Source organism: Manis pentadactyla, chromosome 7 (assembly GCF_030020395.1).
Source record: "Manis pentadactyla isolate mManPen7 chromosome 7, mManPen7.hap1, whole genome shotgun sequence".
In the NCBI taxonomy this organism is placed as follows: domain Eukaryota; kingdom Metazoa; phylum Chordata; class Mammalia; order Pholidota; family Manidae; genus Manis; species Manis pentadactyla.
This window is the reverse complement of record NC_080025.1, coordinates 115,405,555-115,430,529: the sequence shown is the minus strand read 5'-3', so window position 1 is coordinate 115,430,529 and position 24,975 is coordinate 115,405,555. Positions and strand designations below refer to the sequence as shown.

At 35.5% G+C, this 24,975-nt stretch overlaps 1 long non-coding RNA gene across 1 annotated transcript in view; it reads left to right on the top strand.

Annotated features, from left to right (window-relative positions):
* LOC118935344 (uncharacterized) overlaps positions 1-6,702 on the top strand; it is a 461,859-nt gene extending 455,157 nt beyond the window's left edge. Inside the window, exon 5 of the long non-coding RNA XR_005033782.2 lies at positions 6,395-6,702. This is a non-coding gene — a long non-coding RNA (uncharacterized LOC118935344). The remainder of the gene's footprint in view (positions 1-6,394) is intronic.
* Positions 6,703-24,975: the final 18,273 nt, after the last annotated feature.

Below are 24,975 nucleotides of genomic sequence, written 5' to 3'. Positions count from 1 at the left end.
AATGAGATAATACATATAAAGCACTTAGCATTATTTGTTAATTTATTCTACAAAATGTTATATTGGCCACTCACTATGGAGAAAGCATTCTGCTAAGTACTGGAAATAGGGCAGTAAAGAGGACTTCTAAGATCTCTACCTTCTTAGAGTTTATAAATGAGAGAGGAGAGAAAGACATCAAACAAGTAAAGAGGTAAAATTACTCCAGATTTCATAAATACTATGAAGGAAATAAACAGATGTTAAATAGATGGAAGGAAGTAATTTAGTAACACCTCAATGAACAGTGATTATTTTGCTATTATTATATCATTTTTTGTTCCCTACAGCACTACACCCGTGCTTTGGAGGAAGTATGCACTTAATGAACATTTGTTAAATTTACTTTCTTGTGGCTCAGCTTGCATTATTTACATCTTATGCTAATGTGAAAGAAAGGGCTGTGGACTATATGGTACGTCTGTAACCAGGCTGGCCCACACCACAACATATGGCATCTGCTACTCTTTCTGAAGGTCTAGACCATTTTAGGAGAGAGTGCTTGTTTAAATGTAATGTAATAAATTCAGTAATTAAATCTAAGAGAACTGCAGTGTGGTGCTCAAGGGAGTGACAAATTTGAATTTGACTAGCCAGATTGTCCTTGGAGGAGGCATTAGCAGCTAATCTAGGGAGGAAAATTTGTTGTTAAAAGCAAACATTAGAATATAATAACTAAACAAGTGGTTTGGCATGTGGCACATTAATTGTGCTAATTGTAGGTTAAGAAGAGGTAGATCTCACACAGCTAAATGTTGATTACAAGCTGGAAATTGCTGCACAGGAATTGTGTTTTTGTGCTTTAGCCAAGGAATTTTGCTTTTGTTTGAGTCTGTTTGGGTGGGGGTGGAGAAGTAAAGCTAGAAAAACAATTAAGTTAGTTGGTGACACTAGACCCCTTAGGGAGAGTTTTAAAGGACTGCTGTGATTAAGCCCTTAGGACACAATTACAAACAAGCTTTCCTCCAGTTGAGATCGCTAACACTTACCCCGCTGCTGCCTGCAACACAAACATGGCACACTTACCCTTACACTTAGAAACACACTGACTTCTTTTTTAATAATGTGTACAAAGTCTGTGCATTGTTGGAAATAGAAGCACATGAGAAGAAGCATAACAAACAGTGCTAATGTTTGTTTTCTTTTGAAAAGTATTGATATAGAAACAACTAAATTTTCTGTCTTATTTCTGTTAAGGTCAGTGTGACTCACTAGGTCTAAAAAGGATTTTTGTTTGCTTCTTGTTTGCTTTCTCTTTGGTGGCTAGATGATAGTCAGAAAATTTATAGTAAGTTTCTGTGACTAGAGACTGAAACTTTAATATGGGCTCCAAGTCTGTTCTGAGTTTTTAAGTGTCCCTTTACGCAGTCAGGTTCATGTGTATTTCTATTGTTCTAAGGGTTAAAAACTGCGCTATCACAATGACAGTCCTTATTACTCAGTCAAAGTAAATGGATCACCACATAACCTTACAGAAATGTTCTTCCTTAAGCTATTAAAACATTCCATGCCCTTAGATGACAACAATTTCTCTGCCTTTTGAAATTTCTTTTCTATCCTGCAGAGTTCATAGAGATATGCTTGGTTAAAATCAACTTATATAAAACTATGCACTGTAAATTCTGACACTTCTGTTTGAATCTCTTTTCAAACACTTGTCTTTGCTCACCATAATAGATGTCAGTTCTTCTGATGTAGTTCAAGCATGAGCTTCATATGAAGACTCAGCCATGTCTATTGCATTTCTGAAGCTACTACTCACTGAAGTTTTGTGCTGTTTGACATCAAAGATAGGCAAGAATCACCTGCTGAGTTCACATGCATGGAGCAAAACATCTTCAAATCACTTTTGCTAGACAAAAGTTTTTTTTTTTTTTAATATTAAGCTCTTGCTATCATGTGGACTTAAAGACAAATGCAGTCCTTGTTAAGGTTGCAACATTGTACTATTAAAATATGCATTAGAAGCGCTGAATTTAGCTAACCTCAAAACTAAAGGTAATTTGTGTAGTTGCTTCAGTTTTGAGCTTAGCTGCAAAGAATTCAGCATCATTCAGACATTCAAAATGTGATTTTATTCAGTATGCAGTTAGTTTGCTTGAAGGTAAAAAGCACTTTAAACATTCTCAAACCCAAAAGAGAATCTTTCAATATTTCTAACTTTAATAGATGTCCTTGACATCTATTAAAGAGATAATTCCATTCAGAATAAATACTGTATACAGAGTATTTGGAACTATAGGTTTTATATTTTTTAAATTCCACTTAAATTTCAAAGTTACTACAAATAATACCATCTATATCTTACTTTTTAAAAAGCAATTTTTAATTTTTCTAAGCAGTGTAATTTGGCAATTATTCTTGTTAAGCCTCAGCATTTCTTAGGACAGGATAAAAACAGTGTTATTAAAGAGATGTGAACATGAAAATTATGATGGTTTTCATGTCTGTGATGTTCTGGACGAAAGTTTTAAAATTTGGATTCCAAATTACCAAATAATTAAACTCCAGAGAAAGCTAAGTGAATGATGCTAAAAATGAGGCAAAGACTTGAGCTTTCCAGGAACAGGCCTGTTTGGTAATTTGCATTTTAGATGCTACTAGTTTTAATTTTGGCTTTCATAGGGCAACAATATTCAAAAATTTTGGGAGAATATAGTATCTGTAAATTTTTATTTCCCATGTTTTGAATATATTTTTTAATGCATATAGTTATATGGTTTAAATGCATATAGTTTATCATTAGCATTATATATAAATGATGTACACATATATATAATACACATATTAATATATATATTTCATTATAATATAAATATAACATAGCATATATATAATATATATGTAAATAGACATTTTAATACAAAAAAGAGAAAACATCTAACTTTAAAAAGAAGTCACTAGATTTTTACTTTGCCATGGATCAGTATTTAGGAATCCTGCTCCATTTTTTTTTTTTCATCCACCCTGTGCACACCCTGTGCTGATGTGTGGCCAGACATATTATTCAGCCCAAATTGTCTCAGTGATAAAGAGTTTGAATATAGCACAAAGAGGAAAAATATGTAGAATTTCTTTTTTTCTTTCAAGCCCCCTCACGCACAAAAAATATCATGGAGAAAGATAGAGATGAAATGTCATGTCAGTGTAATCTCTTAGCTAACCAGTCAGCCAGAGAATGGCCGCTCAAGTCTAGAGTACCTATGCCTTTCTTTATTACAGTCACATTTTGAATTATCTTTCTATGGTGTGAGAGACTCTGATTAAAGAAATATTCTCAGTTTTACATTCTGAAACAGATATGGTTGGGAGTGGAATCAGTTCATACTTTAACCAGGTTGTAACAGAGCAAATATAAGGAAAATAACAGAAGAGTTGTTATATGGAACTGTGGGTAAAATTGCAATATTTCCAGAATCTCTTGCCTGGCCTTAGTGCATTTCCATATTAATAGGCCAAGGGCTGAAGAGAAGTAGTCTGTCTCCGTATCAATGGTGATTACAAGGGTGGAGCAGGCATCTCTGGACTGGAGAGGTTGGGTGGGGTCCCTTTTGCCACCTGATCATAAGAGACACTGGAGAGCAGAAGTAGACAGCTGCTTGTGGGCAATAAACAAGTTTCTCTCACTTTATTTCTCCCTTTGATTGATTTCAGTTTCAAAGATATTTTGCTTAGAAAGTATTTCCTCCCAGAGTTACAGGAACTTAAATTATATTTTAATTTTCTTAACAGTCACTATTAATAAATACATTATATTTAATTTAAATGCATCATTTATGTTTGTGACAGATTGTTTGCTGCTCACCAAAATCCAACTTCTTTGCTTTCTTCCAAGTACACAACCTATGCTAGTTTCTCTTGCAGTTAAGTATGTTCATATTACTCAGTTCTAACTAATGAATTGTGACCAGAAATAATGGGTGTCACTTTTAGACCCATACCTTGCCCATAAAAATCCTCTCTTGGTGTTGCTCTCTACAGTCTTCTCCACTTCCTAGTTGAAAGGTCTGTGTTGGAAATTGTAGAGCCTCTGGCAGTCTGGGACCCTGAATGACTGCATGAAGGAGAACCACCCTTTTGACTTATTCACCCACTTAGTAGTTAGATGAGCCTGAAGTAGACTTCTATTGTGTTTGCACCAGTGTACATTTTGGGTTTTATTTGCAACAGATAGTCTGCCATTGATTTCCATGTTGGGGGTTGATTGGTGACAGGAATTAGCTTACCTATAACCTACAGTATTGAATTTTATTTTAAAATTATCTAACAAACTTTTACTTTAAGATTAATAGGTGTGTGTTTTGTTTGTGAAAGTTTAACTCTGTCACTTAAGTATTCCCCAACTCTCTCCTGAGAAAAATGGCCTCTCAGATAACGCGATACTCTAATGGCCATAACTGTTTGGATGGAGGATTGCACTGTTGCTAAACATCTCCTCTGAGAAACTTGTCACTTAGGTGAATGAGAGAGAAAAATAAGTGCAGGAAGAAAATTAACATAAATATAAAAATTAGCTAGATTTGGTAACCATAGTACACAGATAGATTCTCCCTTAGTACTTTTAAGTGCAAGATATTAGAGAAAGTTACTTTTTCTATTACTATCGCTGTGTAGCAAACCAGCCCCCAAACTTAGTGTCATAAAACAACCATTTTATTATGCTCATGGATTATGAACAGTAGTAGAAGGGATAGATTTTCTCTGTTCCACAATACCTAGAAAGATTTGAAGGCTGACAATGACATAACAGTGAGGGGTTAGAACCATCTAGAGGCATCTTCACTTTTAAGTCTGGCAGTCCTGCTGCCTATCAGCCGGGACATCACTGGGTGGTCAGCCGGAGCAGCATTATGTTTTCTTTCTGTGTGGTCTCTCAGCATGGGCTGGTTTAGGCTTCCACACAGAATGGGGCTGGAGTTCAAGAGAAAACACTCCAAGAGAAACAGGTGAAAGCTATGTTGTCTTTTCTAACTTAGCTTTGGAAGTTACATAGCATCACTTCTACCATCATCATGAGTCTTTCCAAGTTCTAGGGGAGATTCTATTTCTCAGTGGGTGGAGTGGTAGGTCACATTATTAGAAGATTGTGTGGAATGGGAGGTATTTTAACAGCTATCATTGGAAAATACAGTCTGCTACAAAATTATTAAATAGAGGATAACAATAGATAGTGAAGGCAACAAAGAAGAAAACTGCAGAATAGCTAAATCAGAAAAATGGAGCTGTTTCTGCAAACTATGGAAGAGCAGCTGCTACAAATGGAGTGAGTTTGTAAAACCCTTGCCTTGTGAGAATACGTATGTTTGTATATGTATATATACACATAATTTTATATATAAGCACACATACGTGCCTATATATACACACATACATCATGTGTGTTTGTGCACAAAGGATTTATATTAAGAATAAATAAAATACTCCTACAAAGCAATGATAAAAAGGCAGTCAACTGAAATATACAAAAGGTTTGAGCAGGGACTTTTAAAGAAATATCCAAATGGCAAATGAGCTTAATTTCATTAGTTATCAGGGAAATGCAAATTAAGATTAAAAGGGTGTCACTTCATTACCACCTGAATGGCTAATACTTTTTTAAATGGCAGTAAACTGTTGGTAAAGATGTGGAACAATCAGTGGTAACACCTCTTTAGGGCACCGTTTTGGTTTAGTCTGTTTAGTTTCTGCTAAAGCTGAATGTATGCATATTCTATGATTCAGAAACTCCAGTCCTTACATATACCAACAGAAATGTATGCATTTGTTCATTAAAAGTGAGACATGTACAAAAATGACTATAGAAGTATTATTTATAACAGCCAAAATCAAGAAACCATCAAAATTATTTGTCCATCAGAAATAGGATGGATAAATTGTGCTATACTCATGCAACAGAATATTGTACAGCAATAAAAAAACAGTTACTCTCTATGACTACACAAAATGACATGGATGAATTTCATAAAAATGTTGACTGAAAGAGCCCTAACACTAAGGACAACATACGATACAGTTCTAAGTATATAAAGTTCTAAAACAGAGAAACGAATTAATGGTTACATCTAAAAAGGATGAATTTCTGGTATGTAGCTGACATATCTCAATTAGCCTGACTATTCAAAATTGATAGAGCTAGAAAGTTGTTCACATTTAGAAGGATATTTACTGGGATGGAAGTGATGCTTCTAGAGTACCAATACTCTTCATGTCTCTGTATGGGTGGTGGTTATGTGAATGTGCTTTTTTGTAAACTGCCTGAAGGTTTGTATTCTTTATGTATGTAATACAACAATAGAAATGAAGTTTCTTTTAATGAAAAGGTTTATTTTAATTAATTGAATGTTATCACCCACAGGAAGCAATGGAAGTTGAATTCTGGAAAAAAAGCAAGGTGGCTGAGTTGGGGGGACCCCTGTTGCAATCTGAAAGGTGTAATAGACCTCTGGAGCCATATTTGCCTGCCAACACGGTGTCTGGTGCTGCTGAGAGGTAAATCTACCACAATGCCTCAGGTCCAGGTAACTGGAACACTGCTCTGTTTTTTTTCCAACTTTGAAAAATGCCTAACAAAAAAATTGGGAGGAAATACGAGGACCTGCAGGATAAGAGAAAGGCAGTGAAATAATATGATGTGTAAGTAACAAATTAGAGACACAGTTTGAAATATTCAATCATAATTCTGTGATTCTTTGTGGTGTCTTGGCGTGGAGTTTTCTGGTGATTTGACTTGACTTAGTACAAGGATAATATTTAGCAGTGGTGGGCAATATTTTAATCAATAGTAAAAAGAATGATAACAATGAGGGAGAAAAAGCACTCTATTTTTCTCTGAGACATTAGTTGTCTACATAATGATGAGCTAACCCATTGGGTTTGGTGGAAAATGCAATAAAGACAAAGTACAAATCCAATTTTCAGAGAATCATTTATACACTGGATTTAAAATACTACCCACCAAAAATGCATTTTCAAGAAATATTTGGTTGTGTTCAATTTATGTCAACTCATTCTTTCATTCATTCATCCATTTATTCATGCATTCACTCAGTGTTTACTATGTACCAGACACTGTTCTAGCTTCTGGAGATACTGCAATGAACAAAACAGAAAACTCTCTGCTTTCATAGGGGTTACATTTTAGTTGTGGGAAGAGGTGGTGATATATATCAAAAGCATTAATTGTAGAATATACTAATAAGAGAATAAGGCAATTTATGGGAAGGGATAGAGAGTTCTGGAATATGAGTGAGCTTGAAGTGTTTATTACAGTGATTAGGGAAAGATTTCACTGGCAAGGTAACATTTGAGTAAAGAACTAAAAGAGGTGAGGGAACAAGCCATGCATGCTGATTCCTACTTTTGTTTAGCAGGAAGCACTTTTTAGACGTCAGTCTAGGTATTGGAAGACACGGAAGTACATGGACTTTGGGGCAAGAGTCCTCCTGTATTTGATCTTAGCTTGTGCTGCAAGGTTTCCCATTGCTCCTACAGATTCATTTTCCATCTTTGCTTTGTGCTTTGGGAGCGTAAGTATTGAGAACTCCCTTAATAGACCAACCGCTTGCCTTGAAGCTCAGTGGACTTACCTGCCTTCTGGCTTCCAATTAATTTGGGAAAATGGGCACCATTGCCTGGAGGCTTTGGGGAGAAAGAAGATTGCTGAGTTCAGAGTATTTATTCTTGGTGGTTGCCTGCATTTCTCTGCTGAAAGCCTCACCTGCTGTCAGGTGATTATATCCTAGGAGGACAGCTCCTTACTGCAGGTTCTGGGGTGCTGGCTGCTTCCCACAATCACTGACTTCACTCAGTGCACTTCAGCTTCCCTTCTTTGATTCCTGTAACTCTGCTCACTCCTTTGTTAACAGTCTCTTTTATTCAGCTCTCCTCAGTTACCCCCTTTGAGGGTAACTGTTTCCTGCCAGGACCTTGACTGATACAAAACTACTCTATTTGTTTGCTTAAATTTTCTGAAACCCAGTTTCCTCATTGAAAAGCAAAAACAAAAACATTCCCACTAAGCTCTTAATGTTATTGCAAGGATTCATTGAGATGACGTTTTTAAAGTCCTTTCACATATTGTTCAAAAAACAGAATGCAGTTTTTGAATGGTAGTCATTATTACTCTTAAAGATGGTAAGAGTCTCCATCAGGAAGATCAGTCTAGAAAGAGAAAGATACATTCATAATCAATATACCTAATAAAACAATATAAAATTGCTATTAGTTTACACAGATTATGCATCACTTACAACTATATATTAGCACTATAAAGAAAATAGTACAAATTCTCTGTGACTGTCTCTCACCCATAATCCTTTTTCCACATACCTTCCATAGGCATCTAATCAACACACACACCATCTCTCTGCCTAAAATCCATTGTGATAAATGCAAAAGTGCTTAGCATACAAGTTCTTTTGTGATGTGATTTCATGTGTCCTGCTCACCTCTTACTGGTTCTCTCTCCCTTTCATTTCATTTTGCAACATTGTAGAACTATATTGCCCAGCTGTATTATACCATGTTCTCAATCACCTCCTTCTGCCTCGGATATTCTCCTCTATTCCTGCCATTCTCTGTCTTTTCCTTATATCACCATCTTCTCTAGCAAGTCTTCTGCTATGCACCAGTCAGGCAGGCTTATATCCTCACCACCTCCATTCTCATGACACCTTGTAGTATTTCTATCATAGCACTCCTCACAGAGTACAGAAATCTTATCTTCTTGTAGACCATAAGCTCCCAAAGGAAAAGTACTATTCTTTTTTTTTCTTTAGATTCAGAAAAAAAATTGTTTACATTATTTAAAATACAGAGAGGGCAAGTAAAAGATTTTACGTATACATTTTTTTTCTAGGTGCAAAACAGCTTGTAATTCAACACATATTGAAGCATGTCTAAGAAGGCTAAACTTACTAAATATACTTAACTAAATATACTTAACATTTTTCCTTGCAAGATTTGCTTTGGAAATGTTGGCATAAAGATAGATACACTATATTTAGAAATATGACTACATAGAAGATCTGGGAAATTTTTGCAAGTCTGGTGAAATTGCATTAAATGATCTGTATTCATTTTCACATTAAAGTTTTCTTTGGTAAACAAGACTCTTTGCAGTTCCTAATGGTAAATTTAATACTAATAATAGCAATATACATATTTTAATGTGTGCCATTTTAATTGACCATTTTTCACTGTGTTCTGAAAATCTCTTAGATATATTCACTTTATAAACTTCAGTGAACACTAAACTATCAAAATGGTGCATAGTCCTAACGATGATATTGATGATGAGAATAACAGAAGCTTAAACTGTTGAGTGGCTATTTTGTGCCAGAGTATTCAGTAACTCTATTCTCATATCATATGTGTTTCTGTAACACAAATTAGCTCAAGGGTGAATCAGTGGATAGGAAAATGATACTAGTATAAAGAATAAATTCCATTAGTTCATATGTGATTTTTTTGGCACACTAATATTTTACACCACAGATAACATTAGCTAAATACAAAGCAAACTAAGTGGAACTACCAGCTAAAAAAAAATCCTCATTGCTATGTTATTTCTTTAGTGTATTGGAAATTAATAAATTCTTTAAAGTGTATTAGTGTCTTATCACTTTTTATTGTATTTGTCAGTGATCTGGAAACAGAGTTGCCTGAATTTTGAGTGTTTGACTCTTACCCGTGTTTTTCGGAGTACAATTTTGTTGAATACAAGGTTTTTCCAGAATGTCTATTCCACTTTTAATCAAAATGCCTAGACTTGGCATGCATTGTTTCACTTATATATGGTAGGTAATTAGACAAAAGGGACAATGATCTACAAAAGTGAATATCCACAACAAATATATTAAGAACTTTGTAAATTTTTGTTTCAAAAAACAATGCATTTTTGTTTTATGTAAATATTCAATATTCATTGCAATAATTATTGCTGAAGGGTGAATTAGACCATGTCTGGATATTTTATTTTTCAATTTCATAAAAAAAGCTGAAGTCACATTTTTCAAAATAGGAGAGCTATGAAAAAAGTTTAGTATTCTAAATCACTCTAACAGACACAATCATTTAGGAGAAAAACGTACACAAAATAATTTATTTCCTTGCTCTGGTCAGTTTTTACATTTTATATACTTCCTTGATTTCCAGGCAGTTCAAATTTACTAAGAAATTCAAAAATAAACTTATTCCATAAAATTTTTTTGGCAGTACAACTAAGGGAAGTAATGATTTTGTTCCCATGTGACAAAGAATATAAATGAAATATGAATCAGCCCTGCCATCTGCAAGAGAAAGCACAGTGCCATTCTAAACGTGACTTAATTGGCTCCAAACATGCCGAGTGACCATCTCTGAACCAATCATTGTAGCAAAGGGAATAGAATATGCAGATTCACTTAACCTAATGAGCTCCTCCCCTACCATAGACTCAGAACAGGAAAGATGGTTCCCAAAAGATATAAACTGTTAAATACATGAAAAGATAATCGCCTTCATTTGTAGTAAGAGAAACACCAATTAAAACTGCAGTGAGATATAATTTCTCACCTATCAGATTGGTGAAACTCCAAAAGTTTGATGGTGAGGCTGTGGATAATCAGGAACTGTCACATGTTGCTGGTCAGAGTGCAAATAGTTACAGTTCCTATGGAATTGGCAATATCTTAAATAATTATATGTGTTATTAGACCAGGAAATTCCACTCTTAAGAAATCTGCCCTGACTAAATAGGTACAAATTTTATACAAAAGTGAAATTTGAAATAACACAAATGTCCATTAATAGTTATCTGGTTAAATAAACTATGATCCATGGGCCCAATGTAGTATTAAATGACCATTAAAATAATGAAAAAGATTGCTTTATACTGATAGGAAGTGATACCTATAGTATTATTGTGAAGGGAAAAATCAAAGTATAGAGCAATTAATATTGTATGCCACTTTTGGATTTAAAAAGTGGAAATATAAATATATATTATATATACTCTTTGTGTGTGTTTGTGTGTATGTTTCTAGTTTATCATTCAATTGTTTATAATTGTAATACACAATTGAATGATAAACCAGAAAGTAATAAAAATGGTGGTCATTAATGGGAAAGGGAGTTGACAAGGTAGAAAGGGTAGGAGGACAGCAGACTTCATTAATATATTGTTTTACATTGTTTTGACTTTTAAACTATACACAAACCTAAAAATGAAAAACAAGCTGAGACAAATAAACCTAATTGTGTATCAAAGTGACATGACCACAAAGAGAATAAAAAGATTCTTTAAAGTGTCATCTAAACAGAGTGCTCTTCTTCTATAATCTTAGTAGGATACAGTCTAAAGAGAAAAGAATAGTACTAAGAAATCTTCAATTTTACTTAGTAGTGAAAATATACATATAATTAAAGCAAATATGGCAAAAATGCTTACATGATTGCACATGGACTGTGTGTATATGAATATTCATTGTAGTATTTCTTTTTCTGCATATTTGAAATTTTTCATAATAAAATGTTGGAAGCAAATCATGACCATCAACTAAGCCAAAAATTTTTGAGGTATCTTGTGGGTTATCACTTTGTTCCAAAGTAGATATTTTACAAAGCAGATATTTTGTGAATATGTTTATAATTATTGAACATGGACTATTCATTGTAATAGTTCTTCACTTTTCGTGAATATTTGAAATTTTTCATAATAAAACGTTAGAAGAAAATTATGACCATTAGCTAAGCCAAAAATTTTTGAGACATTTCGTGGGTTATCACTTTGTTCCAAAGGAGCTATTTTTACAAAGTAGGATAAAACATTCTCATACCACATGCCTCAAAACCTAGAAGAAAATCTAAGCAAATACTTTGTGCCCAGAATATGTGGAAAGACTTAAATAAAACTATAAAACTACAAATAACAGAGTTAAAAAGTAATTTGTTATTTGAATACATAAGAATTAAATATTTCTCTTCAGGGAGTACACAGTAAAAGGAAAGATGATAAAGGAGAAGGTATTTGCAATTACAAAATATAATATCCAAATTATGAGGAATCCCTCACAATCAACAAAGAAGACAAAAACTTTAATAGGAAAATGAGCAAAAAAAAGGAACAGTTTACAGAGGATGAAACCAAAGGATATTCAAGATTATTAGAAACCAGAGACATGTAAACTAGAAGCAGGAGATAACACTTGACTCCTCCGGATTCACAAATAATGAAAGGAATATAACACAATCTAGCTCCAGTAGGACTGTCCACCAGTGCAGACATTTCAGAAAGCATCCCATAAACAATAACACAGCAATCCCACTCCAGGTTTTATATCTCCAAAAAATTCTCATATGGGGACTGTGTGCAAGGATGTTCTTCACAGTCAAAACCATAAATCAGCTATCATATACCAATGTGGCATACTTTGGTAAAATATTGAAATATATTCATATTGCTTGGTGAACCTAGCCAGCAGGGGTCTTTAGGAACCTGTCCTAGTGCTAAGACTCATGACTATTCTGATGGGACAAAGACTGTAATATATTAGTAAATATTTTAACACTGTGCCTGATTATTATATTATTGGTGGTGATGGGGATAGATAAATATGGTACAGTAGCATGCAGCAGTTAGAAGCAATGGGTTATGTTCACATAGCAACACAGGTGTGTAATACAGCATATTTTATCTAATTGGTCCTCTGCAGTTGGGGATTTATGTTGTTTCCAATATTTTGCTATATGAATAATCTTGTGCCTATGTCATTGCAATTTATGAAGTATATTTAAGAGTAAATTCCTAGTAAGGAGATTGCTGAATCAAAGTGTAAATATATATGAAGTGTTAGATACCTCAAAGTCCATTCCAGTAGGGTCATTCCATTTTTCACTCCCACCAATCTTGAAAGGCAAGCCTATACATAATTTAGACTGAAGTTCTTCCAAACTTTAAAGACTAGATTTAAAACTCTTGATGATTTCAGTCATCTAAACTCTTCCATAAAAAAGAAATAGCTGAGCCAATCCTCAACTCATTCTAATAAGTAATATAAACTTGATATTAGAACAAAACATGGCCAATATAGGAAAGAATACTTACATATTATTTAACTTATGGATATCACATAATTTTCTAAAATAGAATGAAAAAAAGCAAAATAAACAAAACCATAAGCAATATTGGGACAAGGAAAGGACACAATTAAGTGAAGACTACTATCCAAACAAGACATCATAAAATGATGAAAAAAACCAAACTCCTAGAAAACATACATGTGATAAACGAGTAGTATCCTCCACATGTAAAGTTCTACATATCAATAATAAAAAGTCAGGTAATTTAGTAGGAAAGTGACCATGGGACCATTTATGTTGATAAAACATTAAGTCAGTGTTCTATAAATATATGATAACATTAGCAATCTGGTACTGAAAAATGAAAACTACAATGAGAGACCATTTTAATGTTATCAAATTGGCAAATTATTCAAATGTCTCTTAGTACCAAGTGTTAGTAAGAATGTGGAACAATGGAAATTTTCATCTACTGTTAACTGAAATACAAATTTTTATGACCACTTTAGAAAATGGTGGCATTACCAAATTAAGTTAACCATATACATACCCTAAAATTCAGCATTTTCATGCCTAGGCATATACCTTAGACAAAACTGTGTTCCTACATACCAGAATATGTGTAGAAGTACGCCTGTGGCAGCATTTTTATTATATCTTAAAGCTAAAAACAACCCAAATGTCTAAGAGTAGAATGGATGACTACACTTTAGTACACTTATACAATAGAATTCAGGCATGACAGTGAATGAACTACAATTATACAAAGCAACAAAGTGAATCTCAGAAACATAATTTAAAAGTGGAACTGTTGCAAAAGTATGCTTATACAATGATTCTATTTATATAATGTTCAAAATTTGGCCAACAAAAGCAGTACATTACTTAGGAATATATACTGGTTGCATAAGCTAAAGAAAGCAAGAGAAGAGATTAACACAAAATTCCAGTTGGTGATTACCTCTTTGATAAGAGAAAAAGGAGATATATATGATCTAGGAGGGGCAGAAAGCAGGGTTCTAAGGTTCTGGTAATGTTTTCTGTAAGATTTAAAATTTTCTGGTTTTAGATCACTTTTAGGTTCACAGCAAAAGCAGGGATTTCCCATATACTCCTTGGGACCCACACATGCGTTGCCTCCATCATTATCAGCATCCCTTACCAGAGTGGTACATTTGTTACAATTGATGAGCCTATATGAATACATCATTGAACTCAAATCTGCAGTTTACATTAGGGCTCACTCTTGGTGCTGTATATTCTGTGGGCTTGAACAAATATATAATGATATGTATCTACCATTATAACATACAGAGTAGTTAGTTTTACTGCCCTAAAACTCTTGTTTCACTAGTCATCCCTCCCTCTGTGCAACCCCTGGTAACCACTGATCTCCACAGTTTGCCATTCCAGAATGTCATGTAGTTGGAATCATATAAAAGGCAGCCTTTTTTAGATTGGCCTTTTATAATTAGTAATGTGCATCTAACAACCATCCATGTCTGTTCAAAGCTTGATAGCTCACTTCTTTTTAGCACTGAATAATATTTCATCATCTGGATGTACCACCGTTTGTCCATCACCTACTAAAGGGCATCTTGGTTACTTCCAAGTTATAGCAATTATAAATAAAGCTCCTATAAACATCTTTGTGCAGTTTTTTGTGTGTGTGCATGTTTTCAACTCCTTTCGGTAAATACCAAGGAGCAGAACTGCCGAATCATATGGTAAGAGCATGTTTTGTAAGAAACTGCCAAACGTCTCCTAAAACGGCTGTACCATTTGCATTACCACCAACACTGAATGATAGCTTCTGTTGTTCCACATCCTCCAGCATTTAATATTGTCACTATTCTGGGTTTTGGCTATTCTAACAGGTGTGTAGTGGTATCTCGTTGGTTTAACTCATATTTTTCTGATGACCATGATGTGGACCATTTTTTCATAAGCTAATTTGCCAACTCCGCATCTTCTTTGTTGAGGTGTCTGTTGAAGTCATTTGCCCGTTTTTTAATTGGATTGTTTGTGGTCTTATTGTTGAATTTTAAGAATTCTTTGTGTATTTTGGAGAAGAGTCTATTATCTGAAATATTGTTTGCAAATATTTACTCCCAGTCTATAGCTTGTCTTTTCATTCTTTTGACAATGTCTTTTGTAGAGCAGTAGCTTTTAATTTTAATTTTAATTAAGTCCAGCTTATCAATTATTTCTTTCATGGAACATGCCTTTTGTCTTGTATCTAAAAAGTCATCACCAAATCTAAGGTTATCTAGGATTTTTCCTATGTTGTCTTCTACAGTTTTATAGTTTTGCAGTTTGCATTTAGTAAGTGTGATTCATTTTGAGTTGATTTTTGTGAATGGTGTAAAGTCCATGTTGAGATTTATCTTTTTTCCATGTGGATGTCCAGTTGTTCCTGCACCATGTGTTGAAGAGACTTTTTGCTCATTTGTCAAAGATCAGTTGACAGTATTTGTGTAGGTCTATTTCTGGGCTCTCTGTTCTGTTCCATTGATCTATTTATCTATTCTTTTTCTAGTATCACAGTAGCTTTGCAGTAATTCTTGAAGTCAGACAGTGTCAATCCTCCAACTTTATTCTTTTCCTTCAGCACTGTGTGTTCACTGTTGTGGGGTTTTCAGCGAGCTTGTGCCTCTGTACAAGAATTAAACAGGTGTTTCTCATTTTTTTTCCTCCCTATTTAGGTAGGACAAGATGGCTAGAGTAGCTGGAGTTGGGTATTTCCCTTCTCCTTCATGAAAGGCTACAGCTGGCTGGAGGTGAATGTATTTCTTCCCTCAGGTTAGTTAGGCTCTGATAAAACCCCAGCTGCTGAGGCTTTCATTAAATGATTTCTCCTGCGGGCAGACCTTGTTAGTAACAGGCTGCTCTGGTATATTTGAAGATGGTTCCTTTGCCTCTCTGCTGAAAGTAGAAAGAATTTTTCCCCCAGTATTTACTATAAAACCTGCTCAAGGCTCCTGGATGTCAAACTCACAAAAATACTGGGATCCTTCTACAGCAGGTTCCCCCTGAAGCTTTTAACCCTGAGAGTTGTCCAGTGTGAACCTCCAGCAATTCATCTATTATAGCTCTGGCTTTCTTACCCCGGCACTGATTTCCAGAGATTTCAGCTTGTGATTTTCTGCTCTGGTAAGTTGTCATTCTATCTACCTGTGTCTCTAATTTCATAGGTAGTCCTTTGCCCTGTGATTTCACTTCTCTTAATGGATCTAAAAAGAGGAGAGTTGATTTTCTCAGTCTGTTTCGCTTTTTACTTGTTGATAGTTTGGAGTGAAAACTTCCAATCTCTTTACAGGGGAAATTGGAAACTGGAAGTCTGTTTTTTTTTTTAAGCCAAGTGGTGGGTACACAAAAGCTCGTTGTATTATTTTGTAGGGTGTCCTTACATGTTTTATAAATTATGGATATAGTATCTTTCACAATGATATTTTATCAACGGTACATGATTTCTTTATTGAAAGAATATTTTAGATAAAAATTGAAGTCATTAAGGTATTTTAGGTGGATTAAAACACATGTTCCCACTGTATTGCTCTTCAACCTTTCAGCAACATTTTACTTGATTTGCCTTAATGGTGAAAAATGGGCTTCATTGTATGCTTAGATTCTATGTATCACTTCTCTTCTTATCACTCCGATTCAGTTCTTCAGGGATAAAAAGCGTGAGGTTAGAAGTCACATACTTAAAATTCACCTGCCTTTCAAGATTCTGTAAATCTTGGAAAATGTAAGTTATCTTTTTTAATTGAAATATAGTTGACATACAATATTGGTTTCAGGTGTCTAACATAATGATTTGATAATTTTATACATTACTAAATGCTCACTGCCATAAATCTAGTTACTATTGGTCAACATAGAAAGATACTGCAATATTATTGACTGCATTCCCTATGTTGCATTTGCAGCCTTGTGACTAATTTATAGCTGGATGTTTGGGCCTCTTCATCCCCTTCAACTATTCTGCCCAACCCCCCACTCCCTGCTCTATGGTGATCACCCATCTGTTCTGTGTTTGAGTCTTTGTTTTGTTTTTAAGATTTCACATATAAGCGAAATCATATGGTATTTGTCTTTCTTTGTCTGACTTAATTCAGTTAGCATAAAACTAAGTCTATCCGTGTTATTGCAAAATGGCAAGATTTTTGTCTTATGGCCAATACTCCACTGTACATATGTGCCATATCTTATCCATTCATCTGTCAATGGACACTTACACTGATTCCATATATTGGCTATTGTAAATATTGCTTATAAATTAGAGTGCATATATCTTTTCGAATTAGTGATTTTGCTTTCTTCAGGTATATTCCTAGAAGTAGAATTACTGGGTCATACAGTATTTCTATTTTTAGGTTTCTGAGAAACCTCCATACTGCTTTCCATAGTGGCTGCACCAGTTTACATTCCCACTAACAATGTATGAAGGTTCCCTTTTCTCCATGTCTTTGTCAACACTTGCTATTTTTTATTTTTATGATACTGGCAGTTCTAACTGGTGTAAGGTGATCCCTCACTGTGGTTTAGACTTGCATTTCCCTGACAGAAGTTGTCTCTTGAATTTGAAAATCAGTCATATGGCAAGGACAGGTGAGTAAAAGCATACACAAATGCTTTCAGAACAATTTCCTTTCCTTCATTGCTCCCATTTATAGTCAACCCCCACCCCGCCCCCAGCAAGGAATGTGGCTATATTGAAGGGTAATTGTACCTCTTCATCCCTCAAATCCTGTTTTAAAAAGTTTTTTTCCTTGGGAAACCTGGCCTGCTGCTTCCTACCAGTTGTGACTGCGTGTCTTGCCAATGAGTTTCAGCCCCAGGCAAGTTCATTATGGATTCAATGTGACCAAAGAAATGACAGCAGAATGTTCTTGGGGTGAAAGGATTATACCCAACTTTATTTCCAGGTGGCAGGTCAATCACTAAAATCCCATTCACTCAGAGCGAGTCTGCATGCAGCAAGCTGGTCTCGGTCTCTGGGCCTCTGTCCTTGGCGCTGCCACCACTCCAGCCTCCACTCTGCTCTCCTGCACCCTTGCAACCATACCACCATGTCTCCCAGAGCACTGGGCAGAGCTCTTTATATAGAGTTAATAATGACGTATTGACCACACGTGTGTAGTGAGCTAGCCAACCAGGGCCAGGTGAGAATCCTGACCACAGGAACTTTGATTTTATCCACATTGGGAATCCAGTTTATATATCCTTGTTTAAAAAGAAAATATGATTTGTATGTGAATTTATGTCTCTACAATACAGTTTCTATGAAGCAAAGTTTGGTGTTCATTTTGGAGAATTCCACACTTACGAAATGGAGTGAATGTTCCATTTATCTTACTAGGTGAAATTTCAAACAATCAGCTGTTTCTAGAGCTTTGATAAGTTGATTTCTTTGTTAGAAGACATTCTATCAAATTGCTTTTACTACACCCTGTGAATAAATAGCCGTGAGTGTCTTTCACTTACAAATAATTTGGGTTGTGTGGATTGGCACACTTTCTGCTCTGTGAACAAGGTGGCTTACACAGACCACATGAGAGAGCTCCTTGAAGTGCAGGAACACTTGTGGAGGCCCGTGCTCCTTTGCCCCAGGCAATGTAGGTATACCACTTTTACTAATCTCAAGAAGAGCCTCCTGAAGCCTGTTGCTACCAGCTTTCACAAAGAAACCTTGCTCACAGGTTACTGGGACAGCAAAGTCTCTGTGTCTAGAGCCTGCAGATTCCTTGGTCTTATAAAATCATAGAGATTGTCTCCTGGTTGTCTATTCTTTCCCACTGGTATGCAAACATTAATCCTTGGGCAATAAGAATGGGCGTTTGTGGAAATGCATGCTTGGAGATGTATTCTTCCCCTGGTTCTTTTTCTGAGATCCTCAAAAGCCTTCAGGTTGATGGTGGATGGCTGTAAAGAACATAACTTATTTTCAGTGTCATAGAGACTCAAAGTGATTGTTCAGCATTTCTGTATTAAGATTCCTAGCACAGGAGGCAAATTTTTTCTTCCTTTCAGGAAACCTAGACCTTTAACGTAGGTCTCGCCTCTGCTCAAGTGTTCTTACTTGTAATCATCTTTTACAGAAAAGTTTTCAATTAAGAGAATAAATGTGGAATTAATTTACTCCTGTTTAGAATCAATGATGCATTTGATTATAGAATACCATAATGGATTCTGTTTTCCTCCACAGTGGAGGAAGACAAGGGCTCGGCGCTCTCTAGAAGAGAGTGCATTTATTCCCACACCTTTAATTATCACATCTCCAAAATGTGTGTCCTTTCTCCTGAACTTGTTTTCTTTCCCAAGAAATCTCTAGTTCAATTTATTGTTTCATACTGGAGCCTCCTCTTGGATGATATGCCATCACTCTAAACTGAACATCTGCAGATCTAACTCACTCTCTCTCTCTCACCCACTTCAGATCGGTTCCCACTCTCCTACCTCTGTCCATTATGCCATGGTTCCCTTATCACCACAGCTGTCCTAAATGATATCACCAAGTCTCATCAGCTCTTCCGTTGGATTGTCTCTCTTATCTAGACCTTAATTCTTCCCACTAATGGGGCTGTAATTTAAGCTTTCTCTATCTCATTTGGAGTATTCTTATCACTTTCCCACTGGATTCCATGGTTTCTGGGCTCTGAGTCAGTGTAGTCAGAAGTGAAGAGGCCAGTGATGCAGTCAGTTTAGTGGGGCAGGTAGGCCAGTTCAGAGGCCTGGTATTCAAAGAGTCAAACCACAAGAACAGCACTAGTGACCAGACTTGAATAATCATAGTCTAAGACCATTTGCAGTATTCCCAATTCTTTATCATCTGATCATTATAGCCATTCCTAGGTACTAAGGTTATAGTCAAAATAAAGAATAAAGTTAGATTGTTCAAGGCAGACCTAATCCTGGGTGAGGAAAGGGCACAGAAGCAAGAATCAAATCATACTATTCCCAGTTCTCTATTGCCTACTACATTAAGTCTAGAAATTTTTGCCATTAATTTATGACTTTAGATAATATAGCTCATCTAAAATATCTAAATTTCTATTGAAACTCTCCAAAACTTACCTTCTACCAGATCAAGTCAGTGTCTTTAACATCACACATGATATTTTAATTTCCATTTTTGTATCTATTCATACTTGTTTTCCCCAGAATGCCCTGGAATTGTTCTCCATCTAGTATATCATATTTACTCTTCAATGCTGAGCTCTAGAGCCTCTTTTCTAATGAAATGTTCTTCAATTATTATGTCCAATATTCATCTTCATCTTTGTATGTCCCACTCTATTAGTCTGTCACATATTGAACACTGTTGTTACTCAGTCATTCCATGGATATTTACTGAGAATATTCTACAAGATTTTGAGTCTTTGTAATCAAAGATATAATCCTGGTTCTCAAGGAGCTAACATCTCTTTGATGAGAAGAAATATGTTTCAAAAAAACATAATGAAGCCAATTCTACTTCTAGAGGTCATAAAACTACTTATAGAAATATTTACCCAGTGATGGAATAGTAAAGAGTGAGCACCATTTCCCAGGTGCCTGGGAAGAATAAAGAGCACTCCAGGAAGAGGGAACTTATTTCAATGTGCACCCAGTATCACCTTATCTTCAATTACTAACTTTATAAGTGACAGTAAACAAGAAAGAACTGAATGCACAAATAGTGCTCTCTGAGTACTTCTTATTCACAGTGAGGTAAACTACCTGGCCTCCCATAGAAAATGAACACAAAGAGAGAGACATGTAGGACTGCTTTTGACTGAACTGGTCAATAAATCAACTGATCAGCTAAATTAGTCAAATTATAAATGGGACAGCTAAGAGAAGCCTGCTGGTCACCTACAAGTAGCATAAAGGTTAGGGGATGATGGTGATGAGTATGCTTGTGGAATATCTTCTGTAATGAGCAAAAAGTTGGCATTTTTAAAAATCTCTTATTCTTCTAGAAAAATCAAGTGTACAAGTAATGGAAGGGTCCAGTTATATGTAATAATAAGGGGACACTATTTGTTGAATTTTAGGGTGTGCTCGGGCACTCAACACAACCTGGAGAGGATGCTTTCTATGAGAGACATAGGAAGCAGAAGGCCCGGTCTATTCCCGCGAGGTTGCTCTGTCAGAGGGCTCGTTTGATAGGAGTGTGGGGTGTGGAACGCAGTGTTTTCAATACAGTGACTCCCTGTAACCTCTTAACACTTCAGTAAAGTTACTAGAAAATGAAATACTGTCTGTCATTGAATTTCTCATAGAAAATGAAAAATAGGTTGAGCTGCATCTTTGTTTGCACCAAGGTAAAAACTAGACAACACCCTTGGATGCAGAAACATGTGACCAGAGAAAGGCACTGGAAGTAAATGAGTAACTCTCAAGAATTGTTCAAGAGATCTGAGCTATCATGGCTTGAAGAATGGCAGTGGGGATAATTTCCAGATCTCCACAGGCAGGAGGACACAGCCAACAGTTGGGTTATTTATAATCAGACTAGTGATTATTGAAGCAACAGTGAAAATGAGAGGCATTTTTGCTTGGTGTTTCTGTCTGTATTTCTGTATAAAATTCCACATACTGTTGAATGCTACTACGTTTAAGCTGGTGCTCGCTGCGACTTCTGTCATTGCTGAGAGGCCAAATGTTCTAGTGATTAGTTTCAGAAGACCACGGAATTACTTGGGAGTCCTTCAGGAAGTCTATCTAATGAATATTTCAGAGAATAAGCTTTCATAAATATACTATGAAAATGTGTTTATGTGTTGCAGAGGAATATTTAAAGCTCTCAAATGAAGGCAGAGTGAATATTTAGAGAACATTTCCCTTCATTAACTGGGGGCTGGGGAGGTGGTTGGCATAGGCCCTATGCCCCACTGGAAAACCTCTGAATAGTGATTGAGATTATGAATATAAACATTGATTTTTTTTTCTTCATGCCCATTATCTCTTTACAAGAGCTATTGTGAAGAGAGGAGAGAGGGAGAAGGGAGAGGGGAGAGAGAGGAAGGGAGGGAGAAGGCAAGCAAGCACATCTCAGTTAAATGAGCTTTTATGACATATTTAAGAAGGGATATTTGTTGTGAAATTTTTAAAAATTTAAGGTACTGCAATTTCAAAAGTGAGAACCCTGACATTTAACTATATTACTTCACTTGGATTCTCAAAATACAGAAAAATGTGCTGAAGAAACTAATGATACATAATGGGTGCTCTAAACTAGTAACTCTCCCTTAGCAAATAAAAAATGATTGGGAATCGGAAAACAATAGAGAGGTACTTTCACTCACCTTCCCGTCTGGGGAATCTGTCCTATATGGAGCCTGAAGGAAGATTTCTGTGTTGCTGTATTTGATTTTCCTATAACACTATTTAATTTTTAAATATTCAAGAATAATTTGCTTTCAAACTCATTATGTCACTGTTGATCATTCATTAGAACAATTATCTGAATTTTGTAATATGTGCCAGGCTGTGAAAACAAAGTTTTCATTCCTATTATACCTATTTTCTAGTGAAGAAATGTAAAAAATAAAAGAATAAGTACATAATATGATGTCACACTGAGTGGTGGTATAAAGAAAACAAAGCAAAACAGGCAGAATAGTCCTATTTCAGATAGTGTTGTCAGAAATAACCTCTCTCTGAGGAAGTGATGCTTGAGCAGATATCTGATGAAGTGTACGAACATTGCAGGTTATCATCTGAAGAAAGAACATTCAAAGCTGAGGGAACAGCAAGTGCAAAGGCCCTGAGATGGAAGTGACCTTGCTTTGTTCAATGAACAGTAAAGAGATCTGTATGGTTATCATACAGAATAAGCAAAAATATCATGATAGGGAGTTAGGTTGGGGCATAGGCTTGAAGGTAGAAGTATATAGGGTCCCATAAACCAGAGTTATAAGAACCTTTTATTAAAAGTGTAAGATAAATAAATTGGAGGGATGAAAACACAGAGTGTGACATAATTGATTTATGTTTTATTAAGCTCACCTGGACAGAAATGTGGAAAAATGACCACAGAAAGGCAAGAACGGAAGTCATGAGAACAGGGTACTATGAAATAATACAAACAAGGGGTGACAAAGGCTTGGATTTAGGTAATAGTTGTGAAGTTGGTGATAAAAGGGTCAGGTTGCAGACATATGTTCCAAGGAAAATAGTTCAGCAGATCGATGCTATGATTCCTAATACATTGTTGGTAATAATAACAAATCAGGATTTGTACTTCTGACCAAATGAACAAAGACCATATTTATCTTCCTGCATAATCCAAATAGAGGATTAGACAAAATGAATAAAAGACCATTTTTCAACTTTGGGCAATAGGTAATTCATGATTGTGATCCCTGAATGAAGAGCAAAAAATAAGATGAACCCTCAGCTTAACTGGAGGCAGGTTCCAGGCAGCAGCTGGAGATGAGGAACCCCAAGGAGCATCCCGATGTGCTACTGTCTTGGAGGTCGGAGGTTGAAGGTCTAGGAGAACAAAACAGCTAAAAGCTGCAGGAGAGACTATTGAAGCAACAAGATACACAGAAAAGAGGACTCTGAATTCTGCAGAGGAACACTCTAGTTTGGGGCTTCATTTTAAAGTATGAATGTGTGAGAGAAATTCCTTGAGGCTGAGGAAAGAACAAATTGAAAGCTTGCAGAAAAACGCGATTAACACAGTGATGGACATGGTTCATTTTCCCAGCAGCCTGATTGGACAGCCACTGTAAAATAAGGAATATCAGATAAAATACTTAGAGGTCTCCTTAGTAGCAGGGGCCAAGACTATAGATATCTCTAGACCTGCCCTAGTGGAACTTAAAAACAAGCATTAAATGCACCTGATTTCAAGGAATTTGGTTCTATGCCAGAACAAAATCCAATTCTATTTAAGGGAATGTAACAGGATAAAATTCATGTCTAAACAAACAAAATTACTCGGCATACAAAGCAGGAAAATATCAAAAACTAGTACAAAAAAGAGAGGAAAGTGCAAAAAAATAAAAGCATTAAAAGACCTACTATAAACATGATAAACATGCTCCATTTGTTCAGCTAGGTAGAGGAAAATGTGCACATGAAGAGAGAAATGAAATACATGAAAAAGACAAAAATAGAACATCTGGAGATTAAAAAGTGCAATACTTGTAATGAAAAACATATTGGATGGCACTAGCAGCATATGAGACACTACAGAGGGGAAAATGAATAAATTTGCAGCCATAGCAATGTAAACAATCCCAAATGAAAGACAGAAAAATGAAAAAAATGAACAGGGCATCAATGTTCTGTGGGACAGCAGTAAGCATCCATCATACTTGTAATTAGAGTTGCAGAAGGAGGAGACAGTAAGGGCCAAAAAACATTTGAAGAAATAATGACTGAACATTTTCCAAATTTGATGAAAACGAAATTCACTGCATGTAAAACTCAGAAAGTGCCAAGGAAATGAAACATGAATAAAGTCATAACAAAATGCATTGAAATAAAACTGCTGAAAACCAGTTACAGGTGAAAAAGCTTATGAGCAGCCAGAAGAAAAAAGACATTTATGTTTAGAGAAAAAAAAATAAAAAATTACCACAGACTTTGTACCAGAAACTATGCAATGCAGAAGACAATGAAGGAAAATCTTCAAAGATTTGTTGAAAAAAAAAGCTGTCAGTCAAGAATTCTTATGTCAGTAAAAATACCATTCAAAAATGAAGGCAAAGTAAAACTTTTTAGGCCAATAAACAGAGAATTAATCACCTGCAGATACACATTAGAAAACTGTGGCAGTTCTTCAGAGAAAGGGAATATGATAACTGGAAGGAAATTTCAATCTATACAAATGAAAAGCACCAGAAATCATAGATATATGACCAAATTTAAAAC